Genomic DNA, 23,930 nt, shown 5'->3' with positions numbered 1-23,930 from the left:
GGGTGACTCCCTCCATCACGAAGAATGTACATAACTGTCGAGGAGAAATACCCAGATCACAACAAGAAAACGACCTCCTCCTCGTATACGAAGTGTGGACCAGTAACTAAAATGCTAACCATTAATGTTTTTGGGGGCGCTGGTGGCACTGCTCTGCCCCCCTCCTCCACGAGTCCTCAGAACCGCCGCGAGGTTGGTGTTAGTACTATATTCATTTTACAGGAGAAGAAACAAGCTCTAAGAGACTGTGAGGCTCGCCTAATGTCACAGCCAGAGGGGACAGGAGCGAAAACTGACCAATGTTTATTTCACCCCAATATCCTCCACCAGAGCATTTCCCAAACTTTATTTATTTATTTATTTATTTTTACTGTTTTTATTTATTTTCACAGAGTACAAGTGGAAGAGGGGCAGAGAAAGAGAGAGGGAGACAGAGGATCTGAAGCAGGCTCTGCACTGACAGCAGCGAGCCTGATGTGAGGCTTGAACTCACGAACCGGGAGATCATAACCTGAGCAGAAGTCAGATGCTCGACCGACTGAGCCACCCAGGTGCCCCTGAACTTTATTCCTTCCTGTATAAACTGTCATAGTTGCTACCATATCCAGGACCACTTATGCTACCATTATATGTGGACACATTTTGTTTTTCCCTTTCCCTATCAGGTGATGGTCCAGGCTCTGGACTGGCAGAGCAGAGTTCAGTGCCGAGCCTAACCACAAGCTGAATCACCCTGCGCAAGCGACTGCACCTCTCTGAGCTGCAGAATGGGGTGCACGGGCTCAGCTTGCTGGGTGACAGAGAGACTAAGTGAGACAGTGGAACTAAATCATGAGGCACATGGTAAGTGCCCCATAAATATGAGGCTGAAGGGACCCTCAAGGATTGGGGGTCTATCTTTTTTTCATCTCCTCTCAAATCTGTATCCACAGTTAGCACATTTCCAACAGCATCATCAATATTAAGGGATTCCTTAGTCCTTTCCATGACCTCCCCCAAATTTGCAATTAAGTCTTTGTTAAAATTGGAATGTAGATTTAATGTCCTGTGGTTCGAGGCAATGTCACATAGCCTTGTTACTCTGGATAAAATCAGGGAAAACAGATAAATATATTTTCTATAGTGTGTTTTTTTTCTTCTTTTTCTTACTTGTGGAAACCATGATGACAATATAGCATCATGATGAAGATATAGATCTGGGGGTCCATAGGATGTGGTTTTGATTTCTGAACGCTCCATTCATTGGCTTTGTGACCTTGGTTCTCTGCTTCAATTTCATCAAGTCAGTTGGGAATGCTCTTAGCTGTAAGTAGCAACTGGCAACAGTAACCCAACAGGGACTTCAACAAACAGGTTATTTTTTCTCTCACTTAAAAGGCTGGCAGTTTCTGGGGCGCCTGGGTGACTCAGTTGGCTGGGAATCCGACTTCGGCTCAGGTCATGATCTCACAGTCCGTGGGTTCAAGCCCCGTGTCGGGCTCTGTGCTGACAGCTCAGAGCCTGGAGCTGCTTCGGATTCTGTGTCTCCCTCTCTCTCTGCCCCTCCCCCGCTCACTCTGTCTCTGTCTCTCAAAATAAAATAAAGACATAAAAAAAAAAAAGGCAGGCAGTTCCTATTCTGTTTCTACAGCTTAAGAATGTCAGAGCTCAGCTGCTCTCAGCCCTTGTTGATTTTCGCAGGATGTGGAACCCACAGCCCTCTCCCGGCAGGGGGACTCGGGACATCGTGTCCTTCCGAAGACAGTGGATCTGCCCAGCAATCTCCTGTCTGTGCTCCATTGGTCTGAATTGTGTCATATTGCCAAGTTGCAAGGGAGCTTGGAGATGGCTGCAGGGTGGATGTGGGTGAAAGGAAGGCGGCTATCGTGAGGGTTCCGTGAGATAACGCATCTATCTGGGACAGGGATACCTGATGTCAGGGTCCTGCAGTGAGTAAGCATCAGACACAGGACACAAACGTTCTTCTACCAGACTGGCAGCCTCATGAGGGGAGGGCTGTTCTCTCTTTCCTGTTTATTATCCTAGCTCGATGCCTAGAATGTAGATAAACATAGGGTGCTGCTCAATAAAATATCTGATAAGTGAATGAATCAGTTAATGATAATTTGATGCATTTTTTTCAGCGTACTGTCCTTCATCATTTTCTCAAAAAACATTTATTCGATGCCTATTAAATAAACAGCAGAATATGAGAGCAAGCTTGTTTATTACTTGCTGTGTAATGAATTGCCCCCAACTGTAGCACCTTCACGTAACAAACATTTCTTATCTCTTGCAGTTTCTGAGGTCAGGAATCACTGATTGCAGCTAGAATGGATGGTTTCAGCCCAGGGTGCCTTACAAGCAGTCAAGATGTTGGCGGACGCTGCCAGCATCTCTCGGCTTGACTAAGTAAAATTGGAGGATCTCCTTCCAATATGGTGCACTTGCATGGCACACTTGGCTGGATGCTGCCCGAGTGTTCTGATGACATGGCAGGTGGCTTCCCGACGGAAGGAACAAGGGGGACACAGCAACGTGTTTTATGAACGGTCTTCAGTGCCACCCATTGTCACTTACACAATATTCCACTTGCCAGGAACAAGTCCTTAGGTCCGGCCTACATTCAAAGGGAAAGCAAATAGCTTCTGCCTTTTGAAGCAGAGGCATGTCCATGCATTTGCTGACACATTTTAGAAGCACCATGGTCTGTTCTTTTCAACGAAGTTCTACCATCAAGATATGCTTGGCTCATACAGTAGGTGTCTAATCACGGCTCATTCCAGCTTAGTAAGCCTTTAAGTTTAGAAGCTTTCCTTGATAAAAAGAATACAAAATTAGTTATAGAAGTTAATATTTAAGGGGCGCCTGTGTGGCTCAGTTGGTTAAGCATCTCACTTCGGGTCAGGTCATGCTCTCATGGTTCATGAATTTGAGCTCTGCATCAGGCTCTCCGCTGTCCGTGTGGAGTCTGCTTGCGTATCTCTCTCTCCCTCTCTCTGCCCCTCGCCTTCTGGTTCCCCCTCTCTCCCTCTCTCTTTCAATAAGTAAACTTAAAAAAATAATAAAAGTTCATATTTAATTTGAATAAAAGAAGAAAATACTACTGCAAATTACAAATTTCTTTTAGCTGAAAAATATTTTTACTTTTGCCAATTTGGAATGTTTTCTTTCGGCTTCACTGTGCATCACCAGTTAGGTGATGTATGTTTTTAGGATGATTTTTGTCAAATATGGGAAAACGTTTGTCAATTTTCTTCCATACAGGGCCTCTTGAAGATTTCAGGGCAATTCAGGTTTTCCTGGGCGGTGATGAATCTTAAATACTCCTTGAATGATGATACCCAATAACCAGTTTGTAAAGTTCGGAAACATGCATTTCATGTTACTTCTGTCTATGCGTATTTTATTTTAATTAAAAAGATTTTTTTAAATGTTTTATTTAGTTCTGGGGGTGGGGGGCAGTGTGAGCAGGGGACGGTCAGAGAGAGAGGGAGACACAGAATCAGAAGCAGGCTCCAGGCTCTGAGCTGTGAGCACAGAGCCCGATGCGGGGCTTGAACCCACGAACTGTGAGATCATGACCTGAGCCGAAGTCAGACGCTTAACACGACTGAGCCCCCCAGGCGCCCCTGTCTATGTGGTATTTTAGCAGGAACGTGATTTGGTTGTTGTTTTTTTCTTTCTGGGTGATCATATCATGTGCTCCTCTGTGTTAATTACATGGTTGGAAGGGTCACTTTTATGTGCCAACTTGACTGGATCATGGAGTACTCCAGATATTTGATTAATGTTATTTCTGGGTGTGTCTGGGAGGGTGTTTCCAGATGAAATTAGCATCTGAGTCCTGAGACTCAGGAAAGCACTTTGCCTCCCTTGGTGTGGCTGGGCATCGTCTGATCCGTGGGAGTCCTGCCTAGAACAAAAAGGCAGAGGAAGGCAGAATTTCACCCTTCCTTCCTGGTGGCATGAGCTGGGACATCAATCTTTTTCTGCCTCCAGTGCTCCGGGTGCTCAGGGCATTTTGAGCTCAGGCTCAATTACGCCAGCTCTCCAAGGTGTCCAGCCTGCAGATGGCAAATCATGAGACGTCTCAGCCCCCACAACTGGGTGAACCCATTAGGGAGAGAGTTTCTCCTTAAACATATATATTCTATAGTTTCTATTTTGCTGGAGAATCTTAACACAGCAATTAAAAACTCCAATAGCTTGGGGTGCTTGGGTGGCTCAGCTGGTTAAATATTCGACTTTGGCTCAGGTCACGATACCTCGGTTTGAGGGTTCGAGCCCCGCATCGGGCTCTGTGCTGACAGCTCGGAGCCTGGAGCCTGTTTTGGATCCTGTGTTGCCCTCTCTCTCTGCTCCTCTCCCACTTGTGTACACACTCTCTCTGTCTCTCTCAAAAATAAATAAATTAACTTAACAGAAACCCCAAATAGTGTGTCATTAGTTTTATTCAAAATTCTCTCTTGTTCTTAGCGGTATGTCTTATACTGTATTTTGACAGAAAACTCACCAGAGTTCCAAGGTCGAAATGCATCAGATGTCACAATATTTCCATCGTATTCCAAAATAATTCCAACCTGATATGTTGGAAATACACTAAATATGAAAATCCTATGTGTCTTCACACACGTACTTACTATTTGTAGAAATGTCCCAATGGAATTCCAATGTCAATGTCCACATGTTCAGTTTTATTGGAATGCAGCCACTCATCTGTTTACTTACCGTGTATGTATTACTATAATGTCATAGTTGAGTCACTGTGACAGAGACCTCAAGGCCTCTAAGGCCTAAAATATTTACCATTAGGAGCTTTACAAACAAAGGTGTTGACTAACCCCTGTCCTACGGCAAATTAGTAAGACACACTCTTGCCCTTTCAGTTTCACTGAAGCTGTGGGCATTTTCCCGTCCCTTGCACATACTTAACTGGATGCTGCCTCAAGACACCCTCCCTGCTCTTCTTTGTGCCCAGAACATTCTTCTCTCTCCTGGCCATTTTTTTGTCTGATCATTCTCATATTTCAGACAACCTCACCCAACTAGAGAAGCCATCTCTGATCTCCTGTCCAAAACAGGTCCTCTCTTTTGTTCTTAACTGTATGTCCCTGTTGTGTTTGTTTGTTTGTTCATTCGTTTTCCATCCTGGTCCTGCCCGTGGTTTGTAAAGATTGATGAGTCTTCTTGTTAAGTCCCCTGTCAACAAAAACCAGATCTGTCCTACCATGGGGGTAAGTGGGTGGGCTCTGAAATCAGAAAGCCTGCGCCTGAACCCCAGCTCTGTCCCTTACAAGCCATGGAAATGTGGATAAGTCATTTATTCTTTTGGTGCCTCACTTTTCGTATCTGTCAATGGGAGATCATCAACAGTGAGCAGCAATAAATTTTGAGGCTCCAAGGAGCTGATGTAGGGAAAGCTCTAAGGACAGCAGGTGGCCTGTGGTGAGCGTGTGGCTCAACCCTGTATCTACAAGGTCTAGCACGAAAGAACCCAGGAGCATTTCTTTAACGAGCGAACTATTTTTATTAGAGGAAGGATTTGTGGAATGAAAGTTGTATCTAGCGCTGGATAAATAAATGAGTACCTTAGACCTCTTTTATTTTTTTAAAAAATTCCTAACACTTTCTAATCATTTTTTGAGAGACAGGATGAGTGGGGGAAGGTCAGAGAAAGCGGGAGGCACAGAATCTGAGGTAGGCTCCAGGCTCAGAGCTGTCAGCACAGAGCCGGATGCCAAGACTGGCTCACTGACCGTGAGATCATGACCTGAACTGAAGTTGGATGCCCAACCGACTGAGCCACCCAGGTGCCCCAGACCTCTTTTATTCTATAGCCATATGCTACTTCACTTAAGCACTATGGTCCTCAAATTTCATTTAGTGCCTGAAAGGCTATAATTGACTTTGATTTACATAACAAAGTCAAATCAGGAAGACAAGGTTTTGAAGGATCATTTAAAATTACATTTGCTACCCGCCCCCATCCTCTGCAATTCAGTAACTGTACTGGAATGGCCATGGCCAGATTAAGATCTAGAAGGATCATGGGATCTCCATCCATCAGCTATTGCCGTAATCATGCCATGTAACAAATCATCCCCAAGCTCATTGGCTTACAACAGTAATTACTTAGTCTCACACAAACATCTGCAAGTTGGTAGGTGTTCGGATGACTTAACTGCTCTGGGCTGGGCTGGCCATGGTGGGGCACATGCAAGTCTGCTCCAGGTACTTTTCGTCCTTGGATGCACAGGCGCACACTCCTCATGGCAATGTTGGAAGAGCGAGTGAGCATGGGCCAGCACGCAAACACACTTCAAGGCTTGGCTGGAATCGTGCTCGCTCACGACCTATCAACCAGCAAAATCACACGGCCAAGTCCAACATCCGTGGTGCACAGAAGTATATTCCATCCAAAGCAGGAATGGGGGAGGCATATTTTCTGAATAATAATCCCCACTCTCTCAGGACCTGTACCCAAATGGAAATGAAAAGAAATCAAATTCGAATAAAAAATAAAGTTGTATTTTTCAAAGAGGTAAAAGCGTGTGTATGCTGAAGTTAAAAAGGACTTTTTGGAATAGTCTGGTTGTCTCTGATGTGCCTGGGGAGAGGTTGTGGTCGGGTCCCCGCTCTTCTGGACTTCGAAGCATGTGTCTAGTCTGCACGCTGGGCAATTCGGCACTGATGACAATTCCTCCTTGTATCCTGGTACCCAGCACACAGTAGGGATCTGATAAAACTAGTTGAAGGTAGTTGTTAGATTCTATCAATAAACAGCGGTGGCCTCAATACATGATAGGTCTATTGGCTTCATATAGATTCAGGTACATTGTAAGTATGACATGTTTCTACATCAAAGCTTCAAGAGTAGTTATGGTACACACGATGTTGAACGATGACCCCATACCTTGTGGGTCTCCAAGTAGGAAGGGGGCTGCCTCTGGTTTTCTGTTCTTTTTGTCTCTCTGTCTGCAACACAAATGAAATGACGTTCTCATCTCATGTTGCTCAAGGGAAAATGCATGCCTGGAAAATAATCAACAGAGAGGAGAATGTAGACAAGTAAATAGACAGTTTAGAGAATATAAGATAAAATGTGAATTAAAGCCAGCTTTCAGAACCCCACATTTTCCTTTCATCCACTGTTTGTTCAATAATTACACAGCCAATTACAACTTGCATAAGTGATTTCATATACCCATTAGTCTATAAATATCTACAGTGTATATGTATTTATAGATAAAGAGGGAGAGATGATCATGCCCGAGCAAATATGTTCTGACATAGGAATAACTTTGCAAGTACCTATTACGTTCAGATTCTGTCAATGCTGGTTTTTCCTGACCCAGAAGAATTCACACGGTGTTATGGATTTTGAATCATCATAACTTCCTTTGGTTGAGAGCCTAACATGAGCCACACACTGAGTTAAGTGAGATCTCTCTCTCTCTCTCTCTCTCTCTCTCTCTCTCCGTATGCATTTTTTCTAACCTATGTAAGAGTAGTGCCACGGTAAAAGGAATCCCCATTTTACAGAAGGGAACACAGAGACTCAGTAAATATCTTGAGCCTGTATTGGAGTTCTACCGTGCTTCACTAGAAAATAGGGCTCTGTGTACAGAGAGGGTGGTGGGAGGGCGATCAGATGGCATCAGATCAGCATATCCATGGGGCTGTCGTATCTTCTTTATTTCTTACGCCAGAACATGCCACCTCAGGGCCACTCTGCAAATATTTGCTATATATCCGTTTCCACTAAGCGTCTTTTATTAGCTAACTGGGACAGGAGCGGTAGGCACGTCTAAATTATGAGGTTTGAAAACGCTCCCTCTCAGAGCCGTCAGTGAAACCTCCCAGATGAAATCTTACAAGCTGGTGATAAAGCTTCAAATAGCCTCCACTAAGAGAAGGGATTAATTATGTGTGATTTTTCAAGTGGTATCTGTAGATTCAACAGATAAGATGTCTCCTTTCTGTCTGGTGCATGCTGTGGACTGGCACCTTTATTGAATCATGCCTGTGAGCTTTCCTTGGCGCTGAATGACCGCACCAGAATCCGTTGTCCATGCAAAGCTCATTATTGCTCTCCTGGTTGAAATTTAAATCTAAAGGGAAGATCAACAATTAGAAAGCTGTGTGATGTTAAGGGAGCCATGGGGTTGGAAAGGCTCAAACAATAGCAACAACAAACACAACGCAACAGCCTTGAAAGAAACTTCTAGGAAATTTCTGCTTTTTTGAAAAAATAAGTTTAGGAGGATCTTTGTTCAAAACAAAACACAAAACCGAACCCACGAGGGTTTCTGCTTTGCCAGTTAAGAGCAATCTTTCAAAGGCATCCCAAAAGAAAAAGTTGGCTCCGCTTTCTGCGTTGCTAGTTGAGAACAAAAGAAGCAAGGGAAAGTTTGACTTGACTTCCTCTGCAATTTGTTTGTAGCATCGGAGCAGAAAGAAATCTCAGGGCCCGGGCTGGTCACTTCCTGAACCAAGAGGCAGAGAAGGCCTGCGTGTCGAATTCACTGCAGTGTGCAGTGATCGGCAGAAATCCTGGCCGGCCGACTGGAGGAGCCCAGAGGGCCAAGCGGGAGAGCGTTTCTCAATTCAGCTACAGTCTGACAAGGTAACTGCAATGTCCTGACTCAGTGTCACCAAACCCCCCTCCCCCCCGCCCTGAGAACGGTGGGCGGGGCCGAGGCTGCTTGCCACCCCCTGGGGTTCATCCAAGACAATCTGCCCTTCTCTCCAGTTCAAAGCCTGCAATGGAACTGCATGGCACCGAAATGACAAATATTTACTTGAAAATAACGTCCAAGTCAGGCATAACTGAAGCAGTGAGGTTCTGTTTACTTCTCTCAGCAGAAGCTGGCTGAGCAGCCAAACCAGTTAGACAACTTTTTTGGGGGGGGTCAGGTATGTACTGACTCACTGGCCACAAACTTCAGAGATTTTAGGAGAGAGGTTCTCTCTCTTTCTCTCTCTCTTTCTCTCTCTCTCTCTCAGTTCTCCCGGGAAGAATGCCTGTGATCCCCTTGCAAACAACAACAAAAAGACTCCAGGCTGGCTAAGCTCATCTGCTTATAGTTTCCGGCAGCGAAGTCACACGGGGCTCCTCGTGAAATCTGTGTGTGGTTCCCCCAGGCTGCCCCTTCCGAACTTTCTATTCGGGTAAGGCCTGCCAGAGCTGGCCTGTTCCCGAGACCTGTGGAGTCAGCGGGTAAAAGGCTACAGAAGAGAAAAATACGGTTAGGCAGTGCAGGCTTTTGGCTCAGAACCTTCCCTGGGGACAGACCTGGTCGGCCTTTGGGGCCGTCGAGGCATCGCAAAACACAGACAGAAGCCGGCGATGATGGCGCGGACACAGACGGGAGGGGACAGGATGAAGAGACAGAGAGGGGTGCCTTTCCTCTGAGAGGTGGATCTTTCTCGCTTAAAAGGCAGTTGCTGGTGGATTACAGAAAACGCCTGTCGTGAAGGCTGGAGGCCACGTGATTGCTGAACGATGACAGATCAGATCATGCGGTGATTTCAGACCCCACCGCTGCTTATGGGGGAGTTTCTCTCCCAAGGTGGAGGGGAGGTTTCAATCCATTCTCTTGTCAATCCCTGCTTCCTGCCAAGCCTCCCCTGTCGGTGTTTTCGAGAAAAAACCTGGGTCATCATCACAGAGTTTCAAACACCCTCCTCCCCCCCCCCCCCCCCCTCCCCGTGTTCAATTAGCCTGCTTTTGAATCCCTTCTGACAGTGTGTTAAATATGGGTCCAAAGTGCTTTTTGTAAGTGGAACTGATCTTGGGTGAGAAACCTTAATTTTCTGAGTGTTAAGAAGCTGCAAAATAATGTTTTAATGGCACCATTTCTAGAAGACTCAGAGATTGTGTTCTTCCAGTCTGTTCTGCTTCATTCTATTCTATAGACGTATGAACATTTCAAAGTACAAAGGGCTATTGTACTAAAAGGACACTTGGATATTCTTCGTGAAGTCTCCCTTGTACTTTTATAGAATGTTTACGAGGTTAATAAGTATGCTTTTTCATCACTGTACATTATACATGGCTCAATATTGCTCCCATGTTTATTTGAGAGTCATTTGAAAGTGCTTGAATGGGGCTCCATGTCCTTTGTTTTCCTTTGATTTGGGAACAAAGGACTCGGAGGAAAAAAACTGGCTTTGCTGCTGAACCCCACACGCAGATCAACCATGTGGTCCCTTGAATGAAACCAAGGAGCTGAAGACTTAGCGCAGGAAATATGCCAGCAGTTACGGCCCGTGTTAGTTTGCCTCCGGTTTGTCCCCTAACGTGGGGCTCAGTTGCACACCCAGGTCTTAGGGGATAATCAAGACTAATCAATAGAAGAGAATCAGCATCAACTAAAAGTTGCTGCGGTTTTCTTGGCGGGAAATACCGCCTGGGTATCAAAAGGCAACAGTGCCCTTGACTCACTGGCTCCCTTCTTCATCTCTTCCGATTTCCCGAGATCCGAGGCTCTTAGCTTCGGCGCCACTGATGAAATTTGGGGCGCCATTGTTCTTCTTGTGGGGGGCTGTCCTGGGCACCACAGCGCGCTTGCCAGCATCCCCGGCCTCCGCCCGCTAATGCCAGCAGCACAGTGTGACAAGCAAAAGTGTCTCCCAGGGCTGCCAAGTGTCCCCCGGTCTGGATCTCTGGCTGCAAACCGGTGTTCTAGAACAGTTCACCCACAGAAACCCTGTTTGAAGAAAGGAGAAGGTGAACTTCATGCTCAGCCAGTTATAGTAACAATGACTGGTTACAGAGCCATCGCTGAAAATCTGAGCGAAGAAAGGAAAGGGAATAGGACATCAAAGGACTCAGAGAAAACTTAGGAGCCAGCCCCTCATCTGACAGGTGAGTCCCGCAGCAGGAAGAGCATTCCAAGGTGCTCTGTCACACAAGGCTTGTCATCAGCAGCGTCAACCGCTTTATAATGTTTTGTTATTTTACCTTAAGTAGTACATGGTTTCGCCCGCCTTTCCCAGTCCCCTTCCTACTTACGGTAGGTTGAAAACAACCTGTCTCAGAATCCATGTCGTAATGGCCCAGAGTAATAGTTACTGAGTTAATTTCAGTGTCTAAAAATGGACATGTACTGCCGTAATAAAACACACACGGGTTTCATGAGATACTGTTAGGACAATAGATAGAAAATGTATTATAACCACTGTGGGTGAATACAGCTATAGGAAGTTTAAAAAATGTATTGAAATATAAAGATATGTTTTAAAAAAAAGATACACAGTAAAACCAGGGAATGCGAGTAACTTATTCCACAAGATGAGCAAAGATTTCTAGTAAATTTTAACTTGATAAACGAGCTGTGTCTTACGAGTCATACGTGACGCCGAACGTCACATGATCATGACTGAACTAATGGTTCTTGAAAGTCGTTTTGCTACACAGGTGCTTTGGATTACCAGCATGTTTCCGGAACAACTTAGGCTTGCAAACAAATGTTTTGCTGCATTTCTGTTTCTCTGGTATTTATAGTTCACATCGAGTATTTTGGTTTAACATCTCAAAAAAGAAGTGATGCCCAGAATAGGATATTGAGGCCTAGACACACACAGGTAATAATCAGTGTTTAACTTTTACTTTCTAAAAAATAAGTCGTAGATTATGAAATGTTTGGAGCTCTGTGACAGGTGGACAGAACGGCATACTGTTGTGCGCTCACCGCTAAACGTCACGGGTCTCCCGGCTCCCATATCAGAGCCTTTACTGGTCCCTAGGGCAGAGAACATTCTTCCATGGCTCCCCCCCACCCCAGGTCCCCGATGACAAGGCATCTCCTCAGACACGCCCCCTGACCCTTGTCTACGGTGAATGCAACCACAAAATGTATTCTATATAATCACCAAAAAGCACTGCCCACTTCCCTTGGTCGCTCGCCACCCAGCCCTGCTTTACTTTTCCTTTATAACACCTCTATTATCATATGTTTGCAGATAATATATATTGGATATTGGATTTGCTTGATTTATATACAATGTATATTGGATTTGCTTCATTAGAAACAGATATACTGTCTGCTTCATGCAACTGGAGAGTAGGCGATAGCTCCTTGAGGGCTTGGTTTTACCTGCCAGGGCCCACAACAACGCCTGGTACCCAGTAGGCACTCAATAAATATCTGTTGAATAAAAACGTGGTTGTCTGGGCAAGCTTTGTGGGCATGAGTGGGCTGGGAACACCTTGGTGTGGGTTGATGAATTCTTGCGCTCTTGTAAATGACCTTTGTCTTTTCAAGTATAATAATTTTACATGTACTATTTAATTGGTTTGTTGGCACGACAAGTTAACTATTCTAAGCAGTTAATCATTTATTCATTTTAAATAGCAGGTTTGGTTTTTGAATAGAGAAAAGTGTAATGGAGAAAATCAATAGGGACTCACAGTCTATTGCTTTGAGAAGGTCTACTGCTATTTAAACAAGGAAATAAACAATAAAAATACACGCTTGTGGTTAGAGACTTCAAATTTTATAGACACGTAGAGAATAAAAAGTAGACACCTTCCCCTATCTACCTTTCTGTCTCCTACCACAAAAAGAAACACCTGTAGCCAATTTGTCATGGATTGTTCCAGAAAAGTTTTCCATGCTTGTAGGGATAAGTTTACTAGCAAAATACACATTCTTTTACAATTTTTTTGAACATGTACACACACAGCAGATGTTTCTCCCACAGCCCTTGCATAGTTTGTACTTAGATATTTATTTGTTTGACTATATAGTGGACATCTTTCTGTCTTCCACCTGACTCTCCCTGCCTGCCCACCATTACGATCCCCATTCCCTGGCACCCAGCGCACCTTCTTTAGGACTCATTTGCTGAGTGAATGCTTGAGCTGGAACATACCTGTCTGACAGCAGCCACTACCTTTGTATTAATGTTCCTTGACAGAAACAGGATTCTTATACCCTTAGTGAAGCTCTTCCAAATGCATATTCAATGAATATTTATAGATTAAAAAAATTGACTGTGTTCTAAAGAGTTTTCACATAAATGATCTCTTGTGATTCTCACGCAAATCTCCTGAAGTGGTTATTATTATTTTTTAAAAGTTTTTAATGTTTATTTTTGAGACATAGAGAGAGACAGAGTGTGAGCATGCGAGGGTCAGAGAGAGAGGGAGACACAGAATCCGAAGCAGGCTCCAGGCTCTGAGCTGTCAGCATAGAGCCCGACGTGGGGCTCAAACCCACAGACTGTGAGATCATGACCTGCACTGAAGTCGGCTACTTAACTACTGAGCCACCCAGGCACCCCTGAAGTGTTTATTTTAAATCCTATTCTTTAAATGAGGAAATAGAGACAGAGAACTCAGAGTGAAACTACAGATGAACATTTTGATATCAGGAAGAAGTTCCAGGCCTCTGTGCTCTATTCATTTTCCTCACCATCTTCCTTTCTAACAGCCCGAGGCAGAATGCTCTGAATGGTTACTCTTGGCTCTGAGCAGCAACTGCTTATGCAGCGTCCATCAGGCCACACAGATACCTTTCACTGGGTCCCTCCAGCCCAGCAGATAAGAGAAACAGCAGAAGACTCTAGATAACAAAAAACCGACCAGAAGACCCTTCATCACAAAAGAAACTTATGATTAGTGCAAAAACTAGGCACCACGGCTCCTGAAAAGCAGGCCTGAGCGGCTCAGACTCAAAACACAGGAAGTAGGTTGTAAATGGCAAAATGAATAAACCGACTTTGCGGGGTGGGGGTGGGGGGTGGAACCGGGGACAGAATCTGCTCTCTGTTGAGATGTCACCTTTCAACATGGGAAGCCTGTAGGGTCCAAATGCCCACCCAGCGCCCCATTTTTCAAGAAGAAACGACCAATGCATAACCCAGTAAATAAACGGGAAGTCAGGAAAGAAGATGCTTTAAGTGAGTTTTAGGGCCTATAAATTGTATCTCAATTAACTTGTTTAAAAGAAGGAGATAGAGCCACACTAATGTTGTTTTCTTTTGCCAGCAGTCCAGATTCACGCGTGCGTGCGTGTGTGTGTGTGTGTGTGTGTGTGTAAATGAGGCCGGTGAGTGCAGGGCATACCAGGATGTGGGAGACTTCCAGGTTACTAGTTAATTCATGTAGAAAACAGGTGTGCAGAGCCCGGGAGGTGAGAACACTTCTCTGGGGGCCAGGGTCTCCTGAGAAGTAAAAACAGATAAAAAAGATGAGCCCTTTTATTTTGCAGGGGTGACTGCGGCTTCCCAGTGACCCTGAGGAACCCAGGCAGCCTGTCGCCCGTCTGTCCATTCTGTGCCGCCCGAGGGGCCGTCTGGCTCCGTCTCCTGGGAGCTGGAGTTCTCCGGAGGCAAAGCACGACGGGAATTATTTCCAAAAGAGACAATCAGTGGCTATAGTGAGAGGGAGGGGGGCACACAGAGAGGGAAACCGAGAGAGAGAAGACATTCGTTTGCAGGATGGAATGAAGTTGGCTGTATTTTCGTTAAAGCATGAAAATGAACACTGCAACGACTATAAACTAACAGCGATGACTTAAGAGGAGCCATCTGCTGGGGTTGGACGGGGACAGGCTGGGCAGGGGACTGGCTTTCTGAAAGCAGGGAGTGGGGTTTGCAGCTCCACCCTGTCTTGTGGTTTGCTGGCCCTGCTCACAGAGGTCAGGACAAGGGGTCCGGACGGGAGGTGACGGCCAGCCCCGTGCGACCTCACCCACATCCCGCTTTGGAGTCTCACCCGGGGACGAAGGTGAAACAAACAAACAAGCAAACCTCATAATTGCAAACAACAAAAGGAAGCAAAACCAAACAGATCAAAAATCTTATTCAGTCTAACAGAACAGAGGAGGCATTTTTCTGAGAATGACCTGAGCCAATGCTCTGATTATTATCTCTTAATCGTGGGTTTAAAAATGCCAATAAAACATATCTGTCATGCCAGGCTGGACAGTGGTTACCGTGGGAGGGAATAGTGACCAGGAGGGCCTTTTGGGGGGGGGGGGTGCTGAGTACCTGGCACAACACTTTGGGAAATCCCTCAGCCCGGATACTTCCTTTGTGCCTGCTAGTTTGTGTGTGTGTAGTATTTTAATAACATTCAAAAATAAAAATATGCGGGTGCCTGGGTGGCTCAGTGGGTTAAGTGTCTGACTCTTAGATTTCGGTTCAGGTCATGATCTCAATATTCATGAGTTCGAGTCCCATGTCCAGCTCTGTGCTGACAGTGCTGAGCCTGCTTGGAATTCTCTCTCTTTCTCTCTCTCTCTCTCTCTTTCTCCCCTCCCCGACTCATGTTCTCTTTCTCTCTCTCAAAATTAATGAATAATCTTTAAAAAAAAATTTTAAGTGTGTTTATTTATTATTGAGAGACAGAGACAGAGCATGAGCAGGGGAGGGGCAGAGAGAGAGGGAGACACAGAATCTGATGCAGGTTCCAGGCTCTGAGCTGTCAGCACAGAGCCCAACGCGGGGCTCGAACTCACAAAGCATGAGATCATGACCTGAGCCGAAGTCGGATGCTCAACCGACTGAGCCACCCAGGTGCCCCATAAATAGATAATCTCAAAAAAAGTAAAGCTAGGGGTGCCTGGGTGGCTTAGTCGGTTAAGCGTCCAGCTCTCGCTCAGGTCATGATCTCGCGGTTCGTGGGTTCGAGCCCTGCGTCGGGCTCTATGCTGACTGTCAGCTCAGAGCCTGGAGCCTGTTTCAGTCTGTGACTCCCTCTCTCTCTGACCCTCCCCTGCTCATGCTGTCTCTCTCTCTCTCTCCTAGAAATAAATAAAACATTAAAAAAATTAAAAAAAAAAAAAGTAAAGCTAATATGCATCTCCCTGTTCCTACTTCCTCATTAATTTCAAATTCAAGGTGGCCAACGAGGACTTGGAGTCTTCCCTTGCTGCTCCTTCTCTCCTGAGCCATGCTGGCTTCTAACCAGCTACTCACACCAACATCAGCGTCATCCTGGATTCTCCTCTCTGCAGGCTCTCTGCACCTGTCACTCTCTTTCTAGAATGTTTTCCCCTCTCCGGTCGCCCCATGCCATGTTCCCTCCCTGGTTGAGGTCTCTGCTTTGTGAAATCTTCTCCAGCATCTCTCTTTAAAATTGTAGGCACCTGGGTGGCTCAGTCAGTTAAGCATCTGACATCAGCTCAGGTCATGATCTCGCAGTTCATGAGTTCGAGCCCCACATCGGATCCCCTGCTCATTCTCCCTTCCCTCTGCCTCTCTCTTTCAAAATAAATAAATAAACTTTAAAAATGAAATAAAAGAACATAGTGCCCCCCCCCCACACCCTCCAGCCCTAGTTCTTCCATTTCTCTTCCCCTTACTATTCTCCTAAGCACATATATCTCCTGGGACACGTGTCTATTTATGACACATTGATGACCCCCTCCCACTACAGTGTAAGTTCTGTGAGGATTGGGCTTTTTTCCTCTTTTTTTTTTTTCATGGCTATGTCCTCATTGCTCAGTGCCTGGCAGATTTTAAAACTTTATAGATTATTAATGAATTAATAATTCAAGGAATGAATGAATGATGGCGTTCATCATTGAATAACACATGCTAAGGATTTAAGTCCTTGTTGAGTGAACGAATGCTAATCAGTAGACATTTACCAAAGTCATGAAATGAACAAAGATGGATAAAGACTCTGCTGTGGGTCTGGAGCCAATCTACCCCGATCTGCAGGAGTGAACATAACAGACAAGATACCCACCCATCTGGAACTCACGGTCTGCTTGAGAAAAGCCACTGAACCAACGATCACGGAAACATCTCATCACAAACTTGCTACCGCTGGGAAAGAAACACAGAGAACACTCTGAGAGGGTAATTCCACTAGAGAGAATCCAGAGCACTTCTCGGAGGAGGTGACATTTGAGCTGAAATAAGAAGCTTGAGGTGAACAGAGAAAGGGGAGAAGGGGGTGCTGTGGAGAACATTGGCAGCAGAACAAACTTCCAATGCAAAGGCCGTGAGCCTCTAGGTATGGATTAATCACTTACATCTTACTGTTTCCAAGATTCTAGGGAGCCTCAGTACTTGGTTTCTGATAGTGACTATTAAGTGCATAGTTCGCTGCCAATAGAATATGGCTTATGGTGTTGATTCTTTGCCTAATGGAGATGGGAAACATGTCCAAATTCAGGACTCTCATTAAATCTGGAAGACCTCAGAGTTTATCCAGTGTGTGGTTGGAGTTTTACATCATCTCAGTGTGTTTTCTTCCCTTTCAAATCATTTGACACTGGCTAGTCCCTTAAAATTTAGGACTCACCCTGGGTTGTGGACGGTTTCCTGGAAAACAGCTGGTGGAGCGTCCCCCTGTGTGTCTCTGAGATAAACATCCCCTTTGGAGGAAGGCTTTCTTTAGTGCCTTCCTGCTCAGCATCTTTTTTGCAATTTACATTCCTGTTTTGTATGACTTCTCAGAAGAAATCTTGAAGAATAATCACTAAAATAACAGCCAAAGGTTATTATGTACTTCAACGCATTGCCAGCCCTGGGAGCCAGGTGCCATTATTATCCTACATTCACTGATGAGGACTCTAGGCTTGGGAAGGTACGCAATGTGTCCCACCATCTGCCAATAACTAAAAAAACGGCAGAACCCGGGTTTTATATCCAGGAAGGGCTGGCTCAAGAGCCTGTGCTATTAATTGGCGAGTCATAAGGCCTCCTTGACCCTAAATTTGAAAGTCTCCTCTTAACCTCAAGTTCCCCAAGGCATCGAACACAAAGTTCTAATCCTTACAGTCCATGTGCAGACCGTTGTGATGGGATTTTTCTCTTGCACAGGCAACCCATTCTGGCTGACTTATGCTGACAACAATTTAATGGGCTGATATTGAGAAACTCACAGATGGGGAATTGAGAGCTAAGCAAGCAAGGAAGAAGCAGAGAGGGAGGGAGGGAAGATCTAAAACAGTCCCGTGTTTCTAGGGAGCAAGGCTTCTCAAGGACTTTCTTCTGGAATGGAATGGAATGTGTTTTCTGCCCTGCATCACCCTGGTGAAGATTCACCAGCCCCACACCTAGAGTCTGAGGCTTTATCTTGACCATGGACTAATCCCTTGACCCGGGAAGGGGGCAGGTACCTCGACTGACAGTCCCCCGGGAGGGGCTCACATTAAAGTGGGTGACCCCCAAAGGAAAATCAGGGTGCTGTAACCCAGAAGAATGGGAAATGGATGTCAAGCTCCTTGAAAACAGCTGACACCTCTCTTCCTCTTGCTCAACTTCCCGGAGAAAGGTTGGAACTGAGAACTCCTTTTGCTCCCGCTTGCAATAATGGCTCATCCTTACGCAAACGGTCCCTAGTGAAGCGTCAGGCACAGAGTAGGTGCTTAGTGAGTAAATGTGGCATAAATAAGCGAACGGGAAAGAGTGCTGAATTATTGCTCCCACCGATTCCCCCGACATTACACCTTACGAAAAGTAGCCTCCCTGTATCGGGGCTTTTGGAGGCAGTCCAAAAGATGGTCTCTTGCCTGTGGGAGCTCTTAACCAATTGAGAAATAAGACAAAAGGAGATGCAAGTTGTCTTAGGCCATTGGAGCTGCTATAATAAAACGCTGTAGATTGGGTGGCTTATAAACAACAAAACTTTCCTTCCCATGGTTCCGGAGACAGGTAGTGAGAGATCAGGTGCCCCCCCCCCCCCCCCCCCCCCCCCGTCAGGTGAGGACCCCTCCCAGGTTGCTGACTTCTCATTGTGTCCCCGCCTGGTGGGAGGGGCAAGGGAGCTCTCTGGGTCTCTTGTATAAAGGACATGAATTCCATTCTTGGGGATCCATCTTTGTGACCTGATGAATCAGGCCCCACACGAGACAATCAAGATGGGGACTAGGTCCCAACAGATGAGTTCTGCGGGTGGTAGGGAGAGTTAATTGCACAGATTGGAGCCAAAATGTCACCCTTATTGTTGATAGGTCCAGATAGCTATAGGTCGGGGGCTTCCAGACACTGACCTCAGTGGATCTCCCAGCCCAGGAGAATACGAGCTTCGAGAACACCCCGCTCTTCCACAAGGACATGAGGAGCAGAGGACAACTCTATTCTTCTCCAAGTCTCCTGCCAGAGAAATCAGTCTCCTTCCCTAGAGTCCAGAAGATCAAGGGCAGAGAGATGCCAAGAGTTTTAGGAGCCAAGCTCTCTCCCCATGGAGATATAACATCAAAACACCTGGATCTGAAAACCAGAAATATTTGCCAAAAGGCTGTGAGGTTCTCTTACAACAGAAATGTTAAAAGCCCCAGAAAGGCCACAATTGCTTTTATCATTGACTCGGTGACAGCCAGAGGCCAGTTGCCTATTGCCGGGACCAAACTGACCGCCAGGCTGGAGAACAACGCCTGTGCTATGGAGTCGGATACTCCTGACTTTGAACTTCTCTGCGGTCCCTTCGCAGTTGTGTAAACAGAGGCTTGTTAATGCTTCTGGGTCTTGTTGCTGTGACTATAAAGTAAGGATGATGATAGATCCCATTCCATAGGTTTCTTGGTGAAGGTCCCTTGAGATCATGCATTTTAAGTAGACAGACTGGTATGTGGCCTGTAGTGAGCTGTTAATATAGGTTAGTTAACAGCGTTCTTATGGTTTTTGTCATTGGTGGTGACGGTTAGGGTTCTCGTGCTGCGGTGAAGATGTATGCACTCACCTCTGGTTGTCCCTTTGCTAACGTGTAGTAGAAAGAGCCCTGGGTGAGGAGGCCCAAGTTCAAGTTGAAGGTCTGGTACTTTCCAGCTGCATGGTAACTGACAAAATCATTAAGTCCCGTTGAGCCAGTTTCCTTATAAGTTACGGGTGACAAAGAATCCCAGAAAAGCTTACTTTGAACTTGGGGAATGAATTTTTCTTTCCTTCTTCTTGGAACAGTCCTGTCCTTTATTCACCAGTTGAGGCAGGGAGCCAGGCTCAAGCACTCAGGACAACCTCCCAGCCCACTGCATGGATCTGTATGTATCCATTTGCTCCACAAATTATATGAGCAACTACCCTGTTGGGGTTCTAGAGTCAGAGTGACGTATACGCAGAACATGGCCTCGGGCTTTCAGGATGGAGGGACAAGTCGCCGGAGTCTTCTCTGCGTTGGGTTCCCTGGGGTGGGTGGCCCTTTTTCCCATTTGGATCTTTTCTTGTGGACGTAATCCACATGAGCCACACACACACACACACACACACACACACACACACCCCTTCTCCCTAGACCAGAGGTCTTGTAAATCTACTTGCTGGATTCCAGCTGATAATACATTGAATTTCCCCAACGCAATTCTCCTGGCCTCAGGCTTCCTCTTCACCCCAGAGTGAGATTATGCAGAAGCATTAACAAGCCTCTTTCTTGGAGCTCTCTCTAGGCTATGGTGGTGTTAGAGGAGCAACTAGGTTCTGACTCCACTTACCAAGGGGCGGGAATGGCAAGAGGGGCCTGGCCTAGGTGGGTATGTGTGGAAGACGAAGCAAAACAGCGAGAGGTGGGCAGGCCAGGTCCTTTCTCACTGCTCCTGTCTGGGACACCCTCGGGAAGCTTCACTGTAGAGGAGCCCGGAGCACCGAGCTCGGACGGCATGCGCCCAGACACCCCCACACTGCAACTTAGTTCCTCTGCCACTTCGTGTGGCCTGGGGCAAGCAACTCTCTTTAGACCTCAGGCCCTCAGTTGCCTCATCTGCAAAATGGGGATGACGGGGTTGCCTTTCTCTGATGATCATGAACATGAATGGAGATGGTGTACGGGAAACATTTAGTGTCTCGCTTGAGGCATAATTGCTCAATAAATATTAGCTGCTGTTACTATGAGAGCGTTCGTTATTTTCACAGGGGAAAAGGATCAACATGGTTTGATTAAAATACATGACTAATAAAATACATGGCCTGGACTGTTCCTTCTGCAACCTCCCCACCCCCACACCTGACTCTCGTTCCTTCTGGCTGAAGAGGCTTCCTTCTCCTGAGAGAAGCCTGCCTTTTGAGGAGGTGATTCTCCACCCTGGCGGCACACTGGAAGTGACTGGGGAACTTTTACAGCTACCGAGGCCTCGTTCAGCCCTCAGAGGCTGTGATTTAACTAGATGCCTCCCGGACACGGGGATTTAAAAGTGCTCCCTGGGAAGCTCTAGTGATCAGCTCAGGTGGAGAATCTCTGCTGTTTGAGGCAGCGAAGGATGGTGACCTTACAGCCATACTTTTGGGGTTTGAATCCTGGTTTGGCAACTCGCTAGCAAGGGGACTTTGGGCAAGTTGTCAAAATGCTTAGTGCCTCGGTTTGCTCATCTACAAAATGGGTAGAATGATAATAACAGAACCTACCTCATAGTGTCATAAAGATCATGTGAATTCCTGTGTGGGGCGCCCGGGGGGCTCAATCGGTTGAGAGTCCAACTTCGTTTCATTGGGCTCTCTGCTGTCAGCACTGAGCCTGCTTGGGATTCTGTCTCTCTCCCTCTCTCTCTCTGTCCCTCCCCCATGTGCATTCTGTCTTTCTCAAAAATAAACAAATGCTAAAAAATTGAATTAGCCTGTGATACCCTTAGTATAGCGCCGGACAGACTCATAATAAGACCTTTGGTTATCATTCCTTTTTAAGTTTTAAAAAATATATTTTGGTAAAATATATATCACATAAAAGTTACCATTTTAACGATTACTCAGTGTACCATTCAGTGGCATTCAGCGTATTTCCAGTGTTGTGCATCAGAACCATCAGTTTCCACCGTTAGTTTCCAAAACTTTATCATCCCAAACACATATACCCATTCAATAACTGCCTACTCCTTCCTCCTCCCGGCCTCTGGTACCCTCTACTGTACTGTCTCCATGGATTGTCCCAGTCTAGGTACTTGGTATAAAGTGGAATCATACAGTGTTTGTTTTTTTTTTGCATCTGGCTTCTTTCACTTAACACTATGTTTTCAAGATTCGTCCACGTGGCAGCATGTATCAGATTTCATTCTTTCCCCCTCTTTTTATGCTTGAATAATATTCCATTGTATGTGTACATCTGTTCGTTCACACAGCTGTTGATGGGTGTTTGGTTTACTTCCACCTCTGGGCTACTGCGAATGGTGCCGCTGTGGGCATTCACGTCCAAGCCTGTGTTTGAGTTCTTGCTTTCAATTCCTTGGGTCTACGCCCGGAAGAGGGATTGCTGAATCATAGATCAATTCTATGTTTAACCTTTTATCATTTTCCACAGTGGCTGCACAATTTCACATCCCCACCAGCAATGCACAAACGTTTCAATTTCTCAACATCTTCACCAACACTTGTTATTTCCTTTTCTTTTTTTTTTTTTTAAATAATAGCCGGCTAATGGGTGTGAAGCTGTATTTCATTGTGGTTTAGTTATAATTCCTTTTGATTTCATCCAAAGCAGATTACGCACTGCCTATCATTCTCTCACCCACAGCACACGGCTCTTTGTTTTCATGCTGTTATCACAGCGTGCTCTTCTGTTTGTTGAATGTTTGCCTTGTTGAGTAGCCCAGGATTTGGCAAACTGTGGCTTGCGGCCGTGGGTCAAATCCAGCTTCTGTCTATTTTCGTATGGTCCAGAAGCTAAAAATGATTTTTCTCATTTTTAACTGCTTTAAAAAAAAAGCAAAAGAAGAATAATAGTTCATGAAATGTAAAAATCATATGAGTCTCAGATCTCACTGTGTGTGAATACTTCCTCTGGAGCACAGCCATGCCCTTGATTTTTACGCACTGTCCATGCTGCGTGTGCACAAGAAAGGCAAAGTTGAGAAGTTGCATCAAGGACTACAGAGCGCGCAAAGCTGAAAATATTCACTGTCTGGCCTGTTTCTGCATAAAGAAGAGGTTTGGCAAATCGTGCACGAGCCCCTGAGCTTAGGAACAGCCACCCCGTGTCTCTGCAGCCGTGGTCGCAGAATCTGTTGGTCTGTTTTCCTGTGCTAACTCCAGACACAAACATAAATTGGGGATGGACCTGAGAACTGAATATAAAAGCTGGGTCTAGAAATCTTCTAGAAAACCTAGAAGAAGATCCTGGTAAACTTAGGTTAGGCGGAGCTTTCTTAGGGCACACAGTATTAATCATGAAATAAGTAAATTGGACAACATTACATTGAAAATTCCCACACATGCAAAGATACTATTGAGAAAATGGGTAAGTGACGGATCACCGGGAGAAAAATGATGCTGTCCATATATGTGGTAAAGAAGTTGTGTGCAGAACACACAGGGAACTCTCACAATAATAATGGAAACACAAACACACACATTTTTAAAGTGGGCAAATGACTCAGTTTACAGAAGATAGAGAAACAGCTAATGAGTACGTGAAAAACTGCTTGACATCATTAGTCAACAGGGAAATGTGATCTCAAACCACAATGAAATTATTTCACATACATTAGAATAGGCAGGAAGCAAAAAAAAAGGAAAAGGGAAAGAAAAAGAAGGTCGAAGTTGGACAGGGAAGAGCAAACCAAGTCTTCACCATGGTTCTTTAATGTAATTCCTGAAGGGAAGAATTCTGTTCCAGGTATTACCCTGGAGAAATGAAAACGACATCCACACAAAGACATACATGAATGTATAAAGGCTCGGAACTGGAAACAACCCAAATGTCATCAACAAAACAGATTAAAAATTTTTTATTAATTTTTGAGAGAAAGAGAGAGAAAGAGAGCGCGCGTGCACACGCGTGCGCGCAAGTGGGGGAGGGGCAGAGAGAGAGGGAGACACAGAATCTGAAGCAGCTCCAGGCTCTGAGCTGTCAGCACAGAGCCGGATGTGAGGCTTGAACCCAACAGCCGTAAGATCATGACCTGAGCTGAAATTGGACGCTTAACCAACTGAGCTACTCAGGCGCCCCCAAAACAGATTTTTTTAAAAAAGTTCATTTATTTATTTCGAGAGAGGGTGGGAGGAGGGGCAGAGAGCGTGTGCAAGAGAATCTGAAGCAGGCTCCATGCTGTCAGCACAGAGCC

The 23,930-nt window shown here is 45.5% G+C and overlaps 1 long non-coding RNA gene across 1 annotated transcript; it reads right to left on the bottom strand.

The window, feature by feature from the left end:
• Positions 1 to 5,804: 5,804 nt before the first annotated feature.
• On the bottom strand, positions 5,805 to 9,375 carry LOC120230447. Its single transcript, XR_005528023.1, has 3 exons — positions 9,278 to 9,375; positions 6,896 to 7,014; positions 5,805 to 6,727 (listed from the first exon to the last, which is right to left on the bottom strand). It is a non-coding gene; the product is annotated as an uncharacterized LOC120230447 (long non-coding RNA).
• Between the last annotated feature and the right edge of the window lie 14,555 nt (positions 9,376 to 23,930).

The sequence above is a fragment of the Hyaena hyaena genome, unplaced genomic scaffold (genome assembly GCF_003009895.1).
Source record: "Hyaena hyaena isolate Hyena2069 unplaced genomic scaffold, ASM300989v1 scaffold_42, whole genome shotgun sequence".
NCBI lineage: Eukaryota > Metazoa > Chordata > Mammalia > Carnivora > Hyaenidae > Hyaena > Hyaena hyaena.
This window is presented reverse-complemented; position numbering and strand designations above follow the sequence as displayed.